This window comes from Cyprinodon variegatus, unplaced genomic scaffold, assembly GCF_000732505.1.
Source record: "Cyprinodon variegatus isolate N-32 unplaced genomic scaffold, C_variegatus-1.0 Scaffold372, whole genome shotgun sequence".
NCBI classification, from domain to species: Eukaryota; Metazoa; Chordata; class Actinopteri; order Cyprinodontiformes; family Cyprinodontidae; genus Cyprinodon; species Cyprinodon variegatus.
Window position 1 is genome coordinate 686310 of NW_015150825.1, and position 15180 is coordinate 701489.

A 15180-nucleotide genomic window follows, 5' to 3' on the forward strand; every position below is an offset into this window, starting at 1 on the left:
ACAAAGAGAGAATCCATAGAAGAGAATAGTGCTAATTATAGAAAAACCCTGATTTACAACATTTCAGTATTACAAAATCCTATGTTCCTCAGGCAGCATGATGTTATCGGGCATGATGTTATACAGCCTCCAGCGAAAAAAATGCTATTATACCTGACAATGTGGCAACAGGAACAACAAGGTCGCTTCTGCTTGCTGTGTGCAAAAAAAAACACAATGGCAGTGCTGGTACACACATCTCCACATCAAAAACAATCCACATCAACATGACTCAGACAAATAGCCCACACCAACAACGCAATCTGCTAATCCCAACCAAGGATGAACCGCAGCCTGGAGAACACAACTGCCTCAACAACAGCTAGACTAAAATTAACTACATGAAAACCCACTTCAGTGACTGCATGCTGCAAGAAATATTCCACATTCATGACAAAGATAAAGATAGATGAGGCAATCACCCATATAAAGCAGCTGCACTGTGAGGAAGCGCTGCAGTGGCGTGTTACATTGAGGCATTAATTGTAATTCATGTTTAAAAGCTGAGTAGTATTTAGTTAATCGATGATGCTTCTGCTCATAATAGACGTAGGGTACATAAACATACTGAATCTGACCTTTGCTTAAATTTGGCTTTAATTTAAACAATCTCATATCCAATACTAAGAATATCCTGAATTTTCAAAAGGTGATGTCTTTATTACTATGAAAAATAAAATAAGACAAAGCCTCAGAAGATCAATATAATAATGTATGCAAGTAAATGAGATATTCCTGCAATCAGTGGATATTTTAAAAACTTTAGCAACAAGCAGAGACTCCATTACCATTTAAACTGTAAGGTACTAGTAAACCTCCTGAATATTTTAGCACCTTTAGGCTCACAGAGCTATGTTGTAGTTTATCTGTTGTTAACACCAGGAGTATAATCATTGACTTATTATCAATTAAAAGCACTGTTAAAAGCAGAATAGATTAAGCAAATAGGAAAAATAAATAACAGGCAGAAGTTAGATTATTTTTCTGATCGCAAACGATCGATGCATGTAAGATTATCCTGCTTATCCTTTTGATCCCTAATCACATTCTCTGCATGGAGCAGAACATTTCCTCTTAAATACATTTCAATTATGAGAAATTAATTATCACTGACTTTAAATCAAAGATAAACCCAAATCAGTATCAATTTGAAGTATATTTTTGTATTTGTGTTTCACCATACAGTAGCGCTAGATTTGAAAAAGCAGCTGAACACCTTGGGACTAATGGTCCATCCAGGTTATTCTCTATAAAGTTGATTATTATAAACATGATTATTCCACATGTTTAATACACATTCACTGTGAAAGGCAGGTGCTGTTGTTTACAAGTAAGAAATCAGGCCTTGAAGTATCGAACAAAATTAACTATGCTATTATACGTATAGCATCGTATAGCAATATCTAAATAAGCAATCTCATTTCAGCTGATTTACGAATTCTCAGACAGTTAAAATGCTTTTTATAGGTCAACCCAAGTTTCAAAAACCTCCTAATTCCAGTGAGAAAGCAGCTTAAGAGAAACAGAAAATAAACAGCAGGAAGTACGTTATATTGGCTGACTAGTATGACATGTCCACATATTGTCAAAAGTTAGAATCTGACAACAATCAGGTTACCATTCCTGTAGGGTAGATGTAGTATGTATCCAGAAGTTAGTCAGAAAAATGGAAATGAACATGTGGCAGCAAGTATGGCATTAAACATCAAATGTTAACATAGTGAATTACAGCACAGAGTAACTAAGTTGGATAGAGGAAAGGATTAATTCATTACAGTTCGACACAATAGAGCCTTTTAATAATCTGCAAAGCCACACTGGACCAGTTTCATGATTTGTGGAATTTTCAACAACAGCCACAAGTGGAGATCAAAAGTTCACTCATCGGACAAATTCCCTTCAGCCAAAAAAAAAAAGAATAACCTGCATATAATATCAAAAAATAATTAGAACGTATTTTCTATTTAATAACAAGAAAAAGAAAATACATCATTAATACCTAAGGTAAAATAAATGTTGAAATCACTCGGCTGCCTTTCATCAACGACTGTTTGTACATACAGTATATATGGAAAACAGTTAATCTGATACTGTTACCTCAGCTGTTGATGCCAGAAGAGATCACACTCTCTACAACAGACTTATAGAAGTTATGCAGACTTTTGCTAGAAACACTAAAGGAACTACATTTCCTTAAGAAGTACAGTCTGCTCTGTCCCTTCTTGAAGACGGCATTAAAATTATGTTTCCAGTCAAGTTTGTTGTAAAGCTAAACAGCAAGATATTTGTACTCCACCACCTCTACTTCCTCTCATATAATATTAATAACATTTAACTGTGATTTATTCTTATTCAGTCTCTCCAGTTACCTCTTAACAGCTTCTAGTGACAGACAGGTGAAAGGTGGAGGAAGCAGCACCATCTTCTGATTTGACTTAGAACCTACGCATAGAAGCAGGACGGTCGATGGCACAAGTAGAGGATTAAACATTTGAGGTGTGAGAGGAAAGCTTTGGATGTCCATGTAACTGTTTACAGGAGAGAAGGAGAGCTGCACCTACTAAAGATTGTATTCAATTCATTAGCTCTCTCCAGACTTTGATTTTGATCTTCCTTCTGCTCATGATTTTTCTGCTGGAGCTTGCATTTCAGCTTCTTCCTGTATGTCTCCTTGCGTTCTTTTACCTTGATCTGAAGTTACTTGAGTATGCTCCGAAATAATTTCCTGTCTCCCTTCCTGAAGGCTCTTTTTTATTGTTTAGTAGTTTCTTCATATCACTGGTGATCCATGGTTTATAATTATTTGGGTAGGGATAGTGTTACACAGACGATTATGTGGTTAGTCAAGCACTCAGTCATTTAATTCATCTTCTCTAAATGCAGCTGACACACTGCATGCAACCCAGTCTGTAGCCTCAAAACAACCTTTCTGGGCTTCTTAAGCTTCCTGTGATCATCTTCTTATAGATTTTTAATTTATCTTACAGGCTCTGAGTAGAGAAAATAAGATAGTGATCAGATTTTCCAAGAGCAGGTAGCTTGTAGTAGATGGAATCAGTCCTTAATATTTGCATAAAACAAATCTAAAATGTTGCTTTCTCTGTAACAGCAGCTGACAAACTGATGGAATGTTGGCAGCATAGAAGACAGTGAGGCATGATTAAAGTCACCAGTTATTTCCACAAATGTAATTGACTGTTGTGTTTGTAGAAGAGCAACAGCAGAACTAATGGCTTTACATAAAGGGTCAGGAAAAGCAGAAGGTGGAATGAAAAATTTACAAAAAGAACATTGGTAAACTCCCTGGGCAAATAATATGGACGGAAAACAACTGCCAACAGGTCAATATCTAGGCTGCAGAAATCAATCTTCATAGTCATGTATCCTGGATGAGACCATCTGTTGTTCACAAACAATGCCGAAACACTTCTGTTCAGTTTTACATCCTTATTTAAATCTCTGCCCACTTGAGTAGTCAAAAAAGACTGGCAGAGACACTTGAGTTAGGAATATAATACTACATTCACATTTCAATAAAACACAAAATATGGCATTATCCATATTCTGGCTGGGTCCTTGGTAGGGTTTGCAGTTTGTCTAACCTGTTTCCTAAAGATCTCAGACGGCTCATAATAATTGATAGAAGAGAAAGCTTGAATGTCTCCTTGCTGCTGCTCTGTATCCCCGGCGCCTCCTTTTCATTACAGCTGGTACTTGCAGAAGTAAGGATTATTTTAGCATTACAGATTCTAATGAGCCATTTCCAGGTGTAAAAACTGCTGCTATGGTTGCTATGGTTATACATGATAACAAATGTACAAAAAAGTTTTAAAAAAGTGATAATACTTCCAGTTGCATAGCATCCAACACCAGAGGCCGAAAAACACTAGGAAAAAGAAACTGATCCACAAACTGAGGAACTACAGTTCTCCTAAAAAGAACATCCTAATCAAACTAGTAGAGTAACTCCAACATGCACCTACGTTAAGCAGCAAAATTCTAGAATTTTACATGTAAACTCTTTATCAAACATGGCTCCTAATTAAAATCTTTCCCAAAGGGAAAAAGAAGGCTCAGAATTTAACTTATTTTTCAGCAGGTCAATCTGTCCTCTTTTAACAGAGCTTTCAAAGACGAGACGTCAGCGCAGCATCAAGGGAGCGTTAATATCCCTTCAGTGTTTGGGCTCTACATTTCACTTACGCCTATTTCACTGATTCGTATGAATACCAAGCAGTTTATCTCTCATCTTGGCTCAAAATGAATACAATTCTGGAAGCTGTCCACTTATCTAAAAAGCCGGGTGTCTGTGCTTGAGTCATCTGCAGATGAAGACAAAGGAGAATAAACACAGACGGAAATAGAGGTCATTCTGTTCCTGACAAAGTGACATCCTCTGCCGCTGTCTCCCAAACCTCACTAACCTCCCATGGAGACTGCAGCTTGTACTCCCAGCCCCCAATATCAGATTAAGCTAAAGTAAATGAATGGGGTAGAAAAAATGAAAAGCTAAAGCCTAAAGAGCAAGTCAAATTGTTACCTTTAGCAAGCTTTAAACGAGTCCCTCCCCCCACATGCTTTGACAGCTGAATAAAGAAAAGTAATCTGCCGTAAACTGTACTGCATTAAAATCCACTACAATCGCCTACAAATCATAAACTATTACTTTTAAAGTGTAAGGTTATTTGTGTTTAACTGTTTATTTCTATTGTGTAACATAATTACACTTTGCTATCAGTACATAAAAAGCTATTGAAATTGTTATTTATTCAGGCTTTTTCTAGTTTTACTCTTTCAAGCACCAATGTGTTATGCTACATTCACACCGCAGCAGAAGCAGCTGGTTTACATGCAAAGGCAATGGTTGAAGAACATGAAGGTGTATTAAAAGGTCCTGCAGCACATCTAGAGCAGCAGGAGCAGCGCATCTTGACAAATATGAGCAGCTGAAATATATCTCATGAAGCTTCTGAGCATCGGAAGCACAGAACATGCTATACAAGCAGCTGGAGTTGGAAAAAAAATTCACTTTTGCTGCTTGATGGGCCACATCAACCAATCAGAGAAGCTGATCTGGGAGATGGCAGGGAGACAGACACAGCACTGCTGATGCAGATTACTATGATCACTCCCCTGAAACAGTTTATTAACGCCTAAATTAACTTAAAATGTCGAAACCTGCTGGCAAGTTATGTTTGCTTTGATTATTCTGGTGCTCGCAGCTTAAATTATGTATGTGAAAAATGTTAAGATCTCCTTCCAGCCACCACGAACAGTAGCAGTAGCAAAGCCGCTCTCTGCCATTGAACAAAGGAGCAGCAGGAGGATCAGATGCATCTGTACACACTTTACTGGGCGCGCTAAAGACGCTCTTGATGTGCGTTGGACCTTAATGTGAACAAGCATAAAAAATGAAGCAGCAAACGCTTCTTTGCTGCCCACAGCGCGTGTGGTGTAAGCCTAGCATAAAATCAATCAGACCAGAACCTTGGGTTTTTAATACAATACTTTGGGCAGGAGAGACTAGACTACTTTAAATACTTAAACTGTTACATCCCCAATTTTTTTAAGCATAATTTGTATGATCTGTCAAGTTTATTTTAAAACAATTTTAAACCCTTGTCATGTGAACCAGCTTTAAGACTGTGCTTCTCAGAAACTAAAATCCCAGGTCAGTATGGCATGACAGCAAGGACGAACGTGTAGAAAAGTTTCTCATGCAACTCTTTCTTTAAAGGGAGCTGCAGATCTTGTTAGGGTGCATGGCATTGAGAAAATAATCTGCTGCCATCTCCTAGAAAGTTAAACATTTGTCAGGAAATATTTCTTAAAGCATAATTTTCCCTCAGTTAATGGATGTTCTGAACTTAAAGGTTTCAGTTTTCTAAAGTGAAATTATGTTTCTTAAATGAATGCCTCAGATATTTTAGGTTAATAAATGTGGAGGACACTGTTTAGTTTGGCATTTCTATAACAGCCACTATGCCAGTTATTATTAATCTTAAAAGCATGTTTTTCTTCTACAGTTGAAACATATCTTGTGTTACAACACAGATTGCAAAGTTTCCATATAAGAGTGTCATTGTGTTAGCAACTGAAAACTAACCATAACCAAAAATGTCTAAAAGCATAGAAAAATAAAAAGTGAATTAAGATTCCACAGAGATATTTCTTTTTCTCCAAATCAGTCTCTGGGAAAGGCAAAGCTACATTCCTCAGCTTGGAATTACTCCACCAAAAACAACATTATAGTAACTCTGGATTTATCTGCAGAGCATTGCTTAGTTTTTTTTAATCCACCATCGACACTACTCAAAAGAAGAGCCAAATAACAGCACATGGGGCCAAATTTATGGGGGGGAAAATGCGCCAATTAGTGTGTAGCTTGTAAATAAGCTCCTTTTATTATTTTATACAGAGAAACTATTATCACAAAGAGATAAAGCTACTTTTAGGAGTCACTAACAGTAATATGAAATTCTGGCTATATTTCCTTATCTGTGTATCTTCTTTGAAAATATGCTTTCTGTTTACAAATGTTATACCTGACAGCACTCCCAGTGGAGCTTCCAACAGCTATACCTGTAATAAGCCTAAAAGGATGAAGAGCCAGGGAGGCTGAGGAGGGCACAGGTTAGACAGCTCACAAGTACTAATTGGTAGAATTCCGTTTCCTCCTTTTGCAGAAGTTTCCAAACAGAGGATTTAAATTTAGAGCATCATTATATAAATTCACTCATAGAATAAGCAAACCAAGGAAAGATGACCATTAAGCCAAGACAGACTATAAACTTTGGGTACAGCCTTTATAAATCAGTTTTTAATTTGTTTCTGTTCACACATCTGCTTGTACCAATTACATTTAAATTAATATTTTCAAATGGTTCTCCCCATTTGGACTTCTTTTTGAGTTTTAAGTTACTTATAAGATTCTGTTTTGTTGGTCATTGGTTTATTTTCAATTTTGTGCTATATTTAAGCTGTATTGCATTTTTTTGAGTTACTCTTTGTTGCCCCCTTGTGCCAGTCTCCTTTCCCCTAGCTTCCTTCTAGTTACCTCTAACCACACCTGCTCCATATCAGCCGATTAGTCCCTTCTTTGTTTTGTCCCTCATTTATACTCCTCCTCTTCAGTTACTGTATGCTGGTTTCTTTTTGTTACTTGGCTCCTTGTGTTTGTTTTCCCCTGATATCTCCTGGTTTTTGGTTTCCTGTTTTTGGATTTATGTTGCCCTTTTCATTAAATCAGCAAAAAAAATCTCTGCCTCCACATCTCTCCATTTGGGCCCTCAACTAACTTCCACCAAACCTGACATATTTAGAGAGATTGAAAGAACAATAAGAATAAAACTCACAGACAGACAAATACAAAGTAACAAAGATTTACAGAGATTTAGGTAAAACAATTGAGAGAAATAAGCCTTTTGTTCACATAGGAAACTTCCTATTATTAATTGGGTTTAGCTCATTAAAAACAGGAGCAATAACGTGTTTTCCTAGTGGTTAGAGCAGTGCGCCTGTGCTCTGAGAAAGTTGCAAGTTCCTGAGCAAAACTCTTAACCCCACACTGCTTCCTGAGTGCCACACAATGACAGCCCAATGCTCCCAGAGGGGATGGGTCAAATGGCAAAGATTGAATTTCCCCATTGTGGGGCAATAAAGGGATTTACATTAACATTTTTTATTATCCTTCCTTAAGCGCTTTTGTAAGGTCATAGACTGATGTTGGGTGAGAAACCTTGGTTTTCAGACTCTGTTCTAATATCCAGTGTTGTGTCAAGTCAAGGCCAGGATGCTGCACAAGCTAAAGAAGCACAACCACACCAAATTACTCCATCTACCTCTTTATGAACTCTGCTCTGAAAGAGAAAAGCACCATCTCATGCTTGTTCCCAAGGTGTTTGGAGCATTGAAGGATCCCAAGTATCTCCTCTCTTGGTATGCTTCATTGCTCTGAAGTCCATGTTTTACATGCTTTAGAGTCTAAAGCATGTTTTACATGTTTTACATGCTGCAGTGGTCTAAAGTTTAGACCACTGCATCCAACACTTGCATTGCACTTGTCAACATGGCTTGGATGCAGCTGCTTGGCCATTAAACACATTCTATGAAGGCCAAATGACATTTGGATCTTTGCAGCAATTGACTTAACAGGAAGTTGGGGAACTTTGGGCACATTGCGAGTCAGCATCTGCTGCCCCCACCTGGTCAGTTTACATGGCCTGGCTCTTCATGGTTAAAGGAATAGTACACCCAAAACATGATTAGCCTTCATTTTCTACTCACCCCCATGCTGAACAACACCCTGGAGTACTTTTTTGATATCTCAAATGCATCTGGAGATCTGGGAGGCTTCTTGCTGTCTGCTGACATTCAAATAATGGAGGTCTATGGTGCCCGAGACAGAAAGGTCCATAAAAGTCCACAAAAAACGTGTCAATATTCCTCCATACTGCTCGTCCAATGTATTCCAAGTGTCCTGAGTGGGTAGCATCCAGAATTTACTCAAAACGAAGTCATTTAGAATGTTTTTAGAGCATAAACAGTAGTGTATAGGATTTCCTGAAAGCGCGCACACGACGCTACGGAAACCGCGGCAGACCAAACCAGATGAAAGTGCGCATTCACCGTCTGCTCTTCCAATAATGCAAGCGTAGAAGAAGAAATGTGGCGTTTACCTGTGCAAAGAAAGAAACAACGAAAGAAAAATGTCTGAGGACTTCAGTGTTGAGGAAGAGCATGAGTTCTTTGCCGAGCTGAATGCGCTGGTTTGGTCTGCCGGCTATCGTAGCGTCGTGATCGCGCAGGTGCGCGCTTTCAGGAAATCCTATACACTACTGTTTATGCTCTAAAAACATTCTAAATGACTTCGTTTCGAGTAAATTCTGGATGCTACCCACTCAGGAAACTTGGAATACATTGGACAAGCAGTATGGAGGAATATTGAAACGTTTTTTGTGGACTTTTATGGACCTTTCTGCCTCGGGCGCTGGGCACCTCCATTATTTGAATGTCAGCAGACAGCAAGAAGCCTCCCAGATCTCCAGATGCATTTGAGATATCAAAAAAGTACTCCAGAGTGTTGTTCAGCATGGGGGTGAGTAGAAAATGAAGGCTAATCATGTTTTGGGTGTACTATTCCTTTAAGTTGCTGTCTAAAGTGATTGGCTTCAATAATCAGTAATATATGCAATTGTGTGAATATGTGAGTGTCAATGAAATTGTGAACACACAAAATCTGTTTTCATTAACCATTACTAGCAAATTGAAGTTTTATTAATTTAAAATACAATGATCAGCCACATTACTGTCTTCTCCTCTACTTTAACTTAACTTAGGTTTTCCTTTGATAGTGTGACAAATACATCTTACATGACCTAAAAACATGCAACCTTAAATATCACCCATCAACCAATCTATGCCTAATTCGTGTTGTGAGTTAGTGTGTATAAGTGTACTTTAGCATGGAGTGCCACTCCATGGGAAGCTCAGCGGGTACCTCTCTTAAAGCATACAACATCAGGTGATATTGGGGATTTAAGCATAGCAAAAAGCACTATTAAATCTTGCATTCTTAGCTTCAGTAGCTCTTGCAGATAAACTTAAACCAGTTTAATTTAAGTGAATGTAAGTGTCAGATAAAAATTTAATTCCTTCTGTGTCCCTCAAGGCTTTCATCGAAAAGCAGCATCCTTGAGAACAGACAGACAGAGAGGCAGATGGATGAACAAAGGGACAAATACAGACACTTCATTTAATTAAAATTTGTTTGAGGCATATTGTTCTTAAACAAACTCAACAGACAGAGTATCAGATATCCCATTTGCCACAGCAGAAAAGACAATGATTTGCAGAGCTGAGAAAAACCTGTAGCAGCAAGCAAGGACAGCAAGATCTGTTATCTTCTCAGTACACAAAAATATATATGACCTTTATTTTGTTATAGTGTTGTGTAAACCAATAATATTCAAAAAGGCATTCATTAACAAACTAAAGTACAAAAGTACAATGAGTTTCCAAATGTAGCTGGCCTAATTAGGATAAAATAAAAAAAATTAAGAAGTCCTCAAAGAGCCGGACAGCCATCTGTGTCATTTCTTTGCATATTTATGGCATTTCAGTATGTTGACGTTTCAACAACTTTTATTATACAGCACAGAGGTCAATTAGAATACAGGCTGAGTCATAAGCTTGGCATTGAATTTCTATGTGGTGTGACTTTGTACACTTTATTAAATCAAAAAAATAATAGCAAATCTTAAATAAAAAAAAACAGCATACATAATGATCTCAAGATAAAAATAAAGTTTCTTAATGAAAAAAAGGTTCTAATTCCTTTTCCTTTTTAAAAAAAAAAAGTGTCATCTTAAGCTTCTTTCATTGCTTCTGTTCTACAAATAGCATAAAACAAAGTTTAGTCATTTTCTTCCACTTTATCCGGGACCGGGTCGCAGAGGCAGCAGTCTAAGCAGAGATGCCCAGACTTCCTGATGCACACACACACTTCTTCCAGCTGCTCTGGGGCAACCCCAAGGCAACACAACTCAGATGCATAGTTCCTTCTGCTTGTCCTGGGCCTTCCACGAGGCATCCTCCCAATGGGACATGCCTGGAACACCTCCCGAGGGAGGCGACTAGGAGGCATCCGAAACAGATGCCAGAGCCACTTCAGCTGGCTCCTTTCGATTTGGAGGAGCAACGACTCTACTCCGAGCACCTCCCGGGTAACTGAGCTCCTCGCCCGATCTCGAAGGATGCACCCAGCCACCCTGCAGAGTAAACTCATTTTGGTCGCTTGTATTCGTAATCTTGTCCTTTCGGGCATTACCCAGATCTCATGACCATACAGTAGGTGACGGTGGGAAAGTAGATTGATCGGTAAATTGAGAGCTTTGCTCGCCCCAACTCAGCTCCACTTCACCACGACAGTCAGATACAGCGACCGCATCACTGCTGACGCTGCACCAATCCGTCTGTCAATCTCATGCTCCATCCGTCCCTCACTCGTTAACAAGACCCTGAGATACTTGAACTCCTCCACTTGAGACAAGGACTCTCCACCGACCTGAAGAGTTTAGTTTTAACTTTTGTCTAGAATTGTGAAAGATTATTTGAAAACAGCTGTCTTTCACATACATATCCTGTTGTCAAAATAAAATGTGTCTAAAAAAAAAGCATATTTAAGAAAGCATGCCCACAATACTAAGCCTAAGCATTGTGATAGTATATCATTATGCGTATGGATGTCCTGATCAGAAAATGTTCAATAATGTACAATAATCAGTATCAGAGATGTATAGATGTGCAGCTGTCTGTGTGGAAGGGAGCAGCTGAAACACTGTTTTTTTCACAAGGTTTACAGACAGTGCTGTAAATTAAGCAGGACCATAAACCTTACGTTTTTTCTGAACAAAAACAACTGGAAATCATTTAATTATGTATCATGTGCCCAAATTATATATAAATATAAACTGATGTTAACTTAGCGAAATGATGTGAAAGTAAAAATATTTTCAGCTAAGGAAAGACACTTGTATTAGCAAAGTAACTCATGTCATTTTCAGAAACAACTGATACTGATATGCTTTTCTTAGGTGATGGCTTTTGAAAATATTGTCCCCTCATATAAATTTTGCGCTGATCACAATTCAAGAATTATATTAAAAAATAAATAAATTGGCCCACCAGCACGGCTGGTACTGCATATCCAACCCTCTCTTTTGAGAAGGTAAACATACAAAATCATTGGGCTGATAAAAAAAAAAAAGTCTTTAGTAGAAATTATGAGAAATCTCAGTTAATTGGTATTCTGAAAAAATCTTAAATTTCCGTGGCTCAGGGTTACTTTAAGCTGTGTAGCAAAACAGTAAATATAGCTTTCCTAACCTAGTTAATCCATTTATGGTGGCAGCATAGAGAATGTTTCCTGTAAAAACTCAAGTTGCGAAAACATTTCTGAGTCATTTAAAGCCATTGTTTCAGAGTCTCTAATACTGCTGTAAGTTAGTGTATCTAATATAACACCATGGAAATGTAGGGTGCTCTTTTCCTGGACTTAAAAATTGGATTTTCAGGAAAATATGTGGCATTGATTGTAGTAACTATTTAATGTGATATTGGACTAGGACTGCTAAGGTTAAAGAGCTGCAGGAAATGTCACAAATTGATACATTAAAAAGTAATACATTTAAGATTTTTTTGAAATACAATGCAGGAGCAATCTAAAAAAAAAAAATTGCATTTTTTTTTTCCGTTAAATATGTCTTAACTTTTTGAATACTTGGAAATGTTCACTATCATTTTGGGAAATCCTATGCACTGCTGTTTATGCTCTAAGAAAAGAAAAGAAGAAAAAAAAAAAAAAAAAGGAAATGTTCACTATCTGTACTAAGACTTGCAACAATAGTACTGATATTGAACATGTTTGCAAGCAAAAATCTATTTTTTTCTATCTAAAAAGCAGTATTTATATTTATATATAATGGGATTCAGTTGGCCATTATCAGTAACTCTGTATCTCACAGTCAGAGCAGAACTAAGCTGATCTGTCTATTGGAATCTAATATCCAAAGAAAAATAATAGCATGCATCCCAATTCTGATCACTTTCATAAACAGCTGGTGCCAAATAAATCACCAGTATCCAGCTCATCTTCTTTCAGCACAAAGCAGTAATAACAGCCTGAGAGACTTAAAGTATTTCTGATCGTTCGTGACAGCTTGGTGGGGAAACATTTTATAGCCTAATAATTTGGGAGTGCATCTTTGCTTTGAAACTGTTTCCAGGAAAATAAGATGTTTTTTCATGCATGCTCCACATACTGATGGCTGGATTCTGCTCTGTCTTGTTAGTTTATTATGGCCCTCTGAGTTTAGCTGAGATGTTTAGCGCTCCAACTGAAGCGGTCTAATCACTTGTGGCATCCACTCTGGAACAATAAACCTCTGATTTGTTATGAATCCATAGCAAAATAACTTGTTTGGGGCCAAGTCAGGGAATATTTGTGCCTTGAAAATTATAGGTTTTAACCAGTTTCGAAAAGCTGATAAAAACATATTTTGCAATATGTTAGGACAGCAGATACACTAAAACTGTACAACTGAGTCCACATTTTTGGCAAAATCCACATCCAAGGAAACAAAAACAGTCCTTCCTGGCTTAAAGTTTGGTAATCAGAGGACAGGAAGCAAGGAGAACAATGCGGACCAGAACATGTGGCAGGTTAAGTAAGAATCGGTAAGACTGGGGCTGAGCATTAAGGTCTCTCTGACTAAAGGATTTCAGATGATGAATGAAAGAATGTTGAGAAAAGGACAAGAGAACCAATCATATAAAGCTGTTGGTTTCTTTTCTAAAGCTTAGTCTGAGTTCTTTTAAAGTATTACTGAACATGCAGACATAAAAGTAAACAATGCTAAAGAGCATTTCAAACTGTAACCTGGGCTCCTCAGATTTTTGCTTGGATTGTTATCACTAAACGCTGTCATTGGGAGAGTAGAACATGAAATATGGTATCAGCATTACCATCTCTGGTAATGCAACAAGCCAGAATGTTAGAGTTTGCCCTGCTTATACTGGGTTTAATATTTTAATACTTTTCTACTTGGAATACACAGTTAAGAAGTGTTCTGTTAATAAATGGTATTGGTTCAAGCTGTTGTCTCAGTATAAGTAAAAGACGTTGAGGAGAGTGTTACACCTGTCAAGCTCTGGATGCACTGCTTAAAACTGCAACAGATCAAGATTGGGCGTTAAAGTAATTAGTTTATCCATTTCTGTTAGATGAAAGTGTGATGGTGTCGGCCAGTATTTTGCTGGGTCTAATTTGTTTGCCCAGTAACTGATGTCAACCACCTGTGTGTATACAGGTGGCTGCATCCCAGAGACCTACTGTTTACATGTATGCAGATATTTTTCATCATAGTCAAGTGAAAAAAGGTATGTCTTAGAGAGCAGGGGTGCCCAATTCAATTGCAAAGGAAGGGTTGTTAGGTCTTATAACTTAAATAAACTGATCCTCTAGAAGTCTGCTTGGGGTTGTCTGTTAGCTGCTGTATCATAATGCTCTCCTGGCTGATTCTATCAGTGCAAAGCAGAAGAGTAAGTTCAGAACAAATTAAGCAACATTCCATGGTTTGATTCCACCCATTTTTTTTATTTCCCAACTGAGGAACAATTTATTTCTATTGTATTCTGTTTCTTTGCTTATATCAGGCACAATAGGCCTAAGGTTTAGTTAAATTTTATTTTTATGATCTTTTCAGTGTTTTTAAGTACCGGTAGTTAGAAATGCTGTTCTTCTCCAGCCACTGCCACCCGATTCTCCTTTGCCAAACCTTCTGTAGTTCCAAGAAACTTAGCTAAGAAATTAAAACAGTGTAGACACCCTAATAAAGATTTATTGTCTCAAAATTTTGTAGTTGGGAACTTTGGCTGTTAATCTGAATAAATTTCAATAGTTCAAAGGTAACCGTTCCACACATTAAAATTCCTTAATTTTGCTTAATATGACGATATATGCACAGAATAAGTTATACAATGCATTTAAATGCCTGGTCAGTAATATTCTTTTTATTTGAAAAAAAAAAAAGGTTTAAGAATATACCAACTGAAAAACAAGCTTTTGATTTTGATGTGCCACCCCATATTGCTATCAGCTCATCTGGGTTCCCCAAACAAACAACCCAGAATCACAAAGACAGTCACTATGAGATGCACCCGTCAATCACTTTAGATACAACTATAGTCAGTCATGAACAGTAATGTAATACAATATTAGAATAACTCTAATAATTATTTACATTAGAATAGCAGAATTTTAATGTAAATGTGTTTTGTCTGTTGATAAACTAATAACAGCCAAGGACACAAAAAGAATGAATAAGGAGCAAGATGGTGACATAAATGGGGATAGAAACAGTTGGATCTGACAAAGATAAGTAAACCAGCTGTACAAATGCTGACAATTGTTATTACTTGAACAAGAGGCGGGTTAGTCTGTTAATTGAACATAAAACTGAGAGTGGTTCACAATTAAAACATGAGTATTGCAATCTGTTTTACCAACTATGGCCTTTGGAGGCAGTCAGTCCCACTAGACAATGGAGCAGAAGCATAGCTCACCTATTCTTAGAAAGTCAA

The 15180-nt window shown here is 37.5% G+C and overlaps 1 protein-coding gene across 3 annotated transcripts in view; it reads right to left on the reverse strand.

Moving 5' to 3' along the window:
- Positions 1-15180, reverse strand: part of LOC107092264 (rab effector MyRIP-like) — a 152605-nt gene that overhangs the window by 127546 nt on the left and 9879 nt on the right. The gene's annotated exons all lie outside the window — the stretch shown is intronic.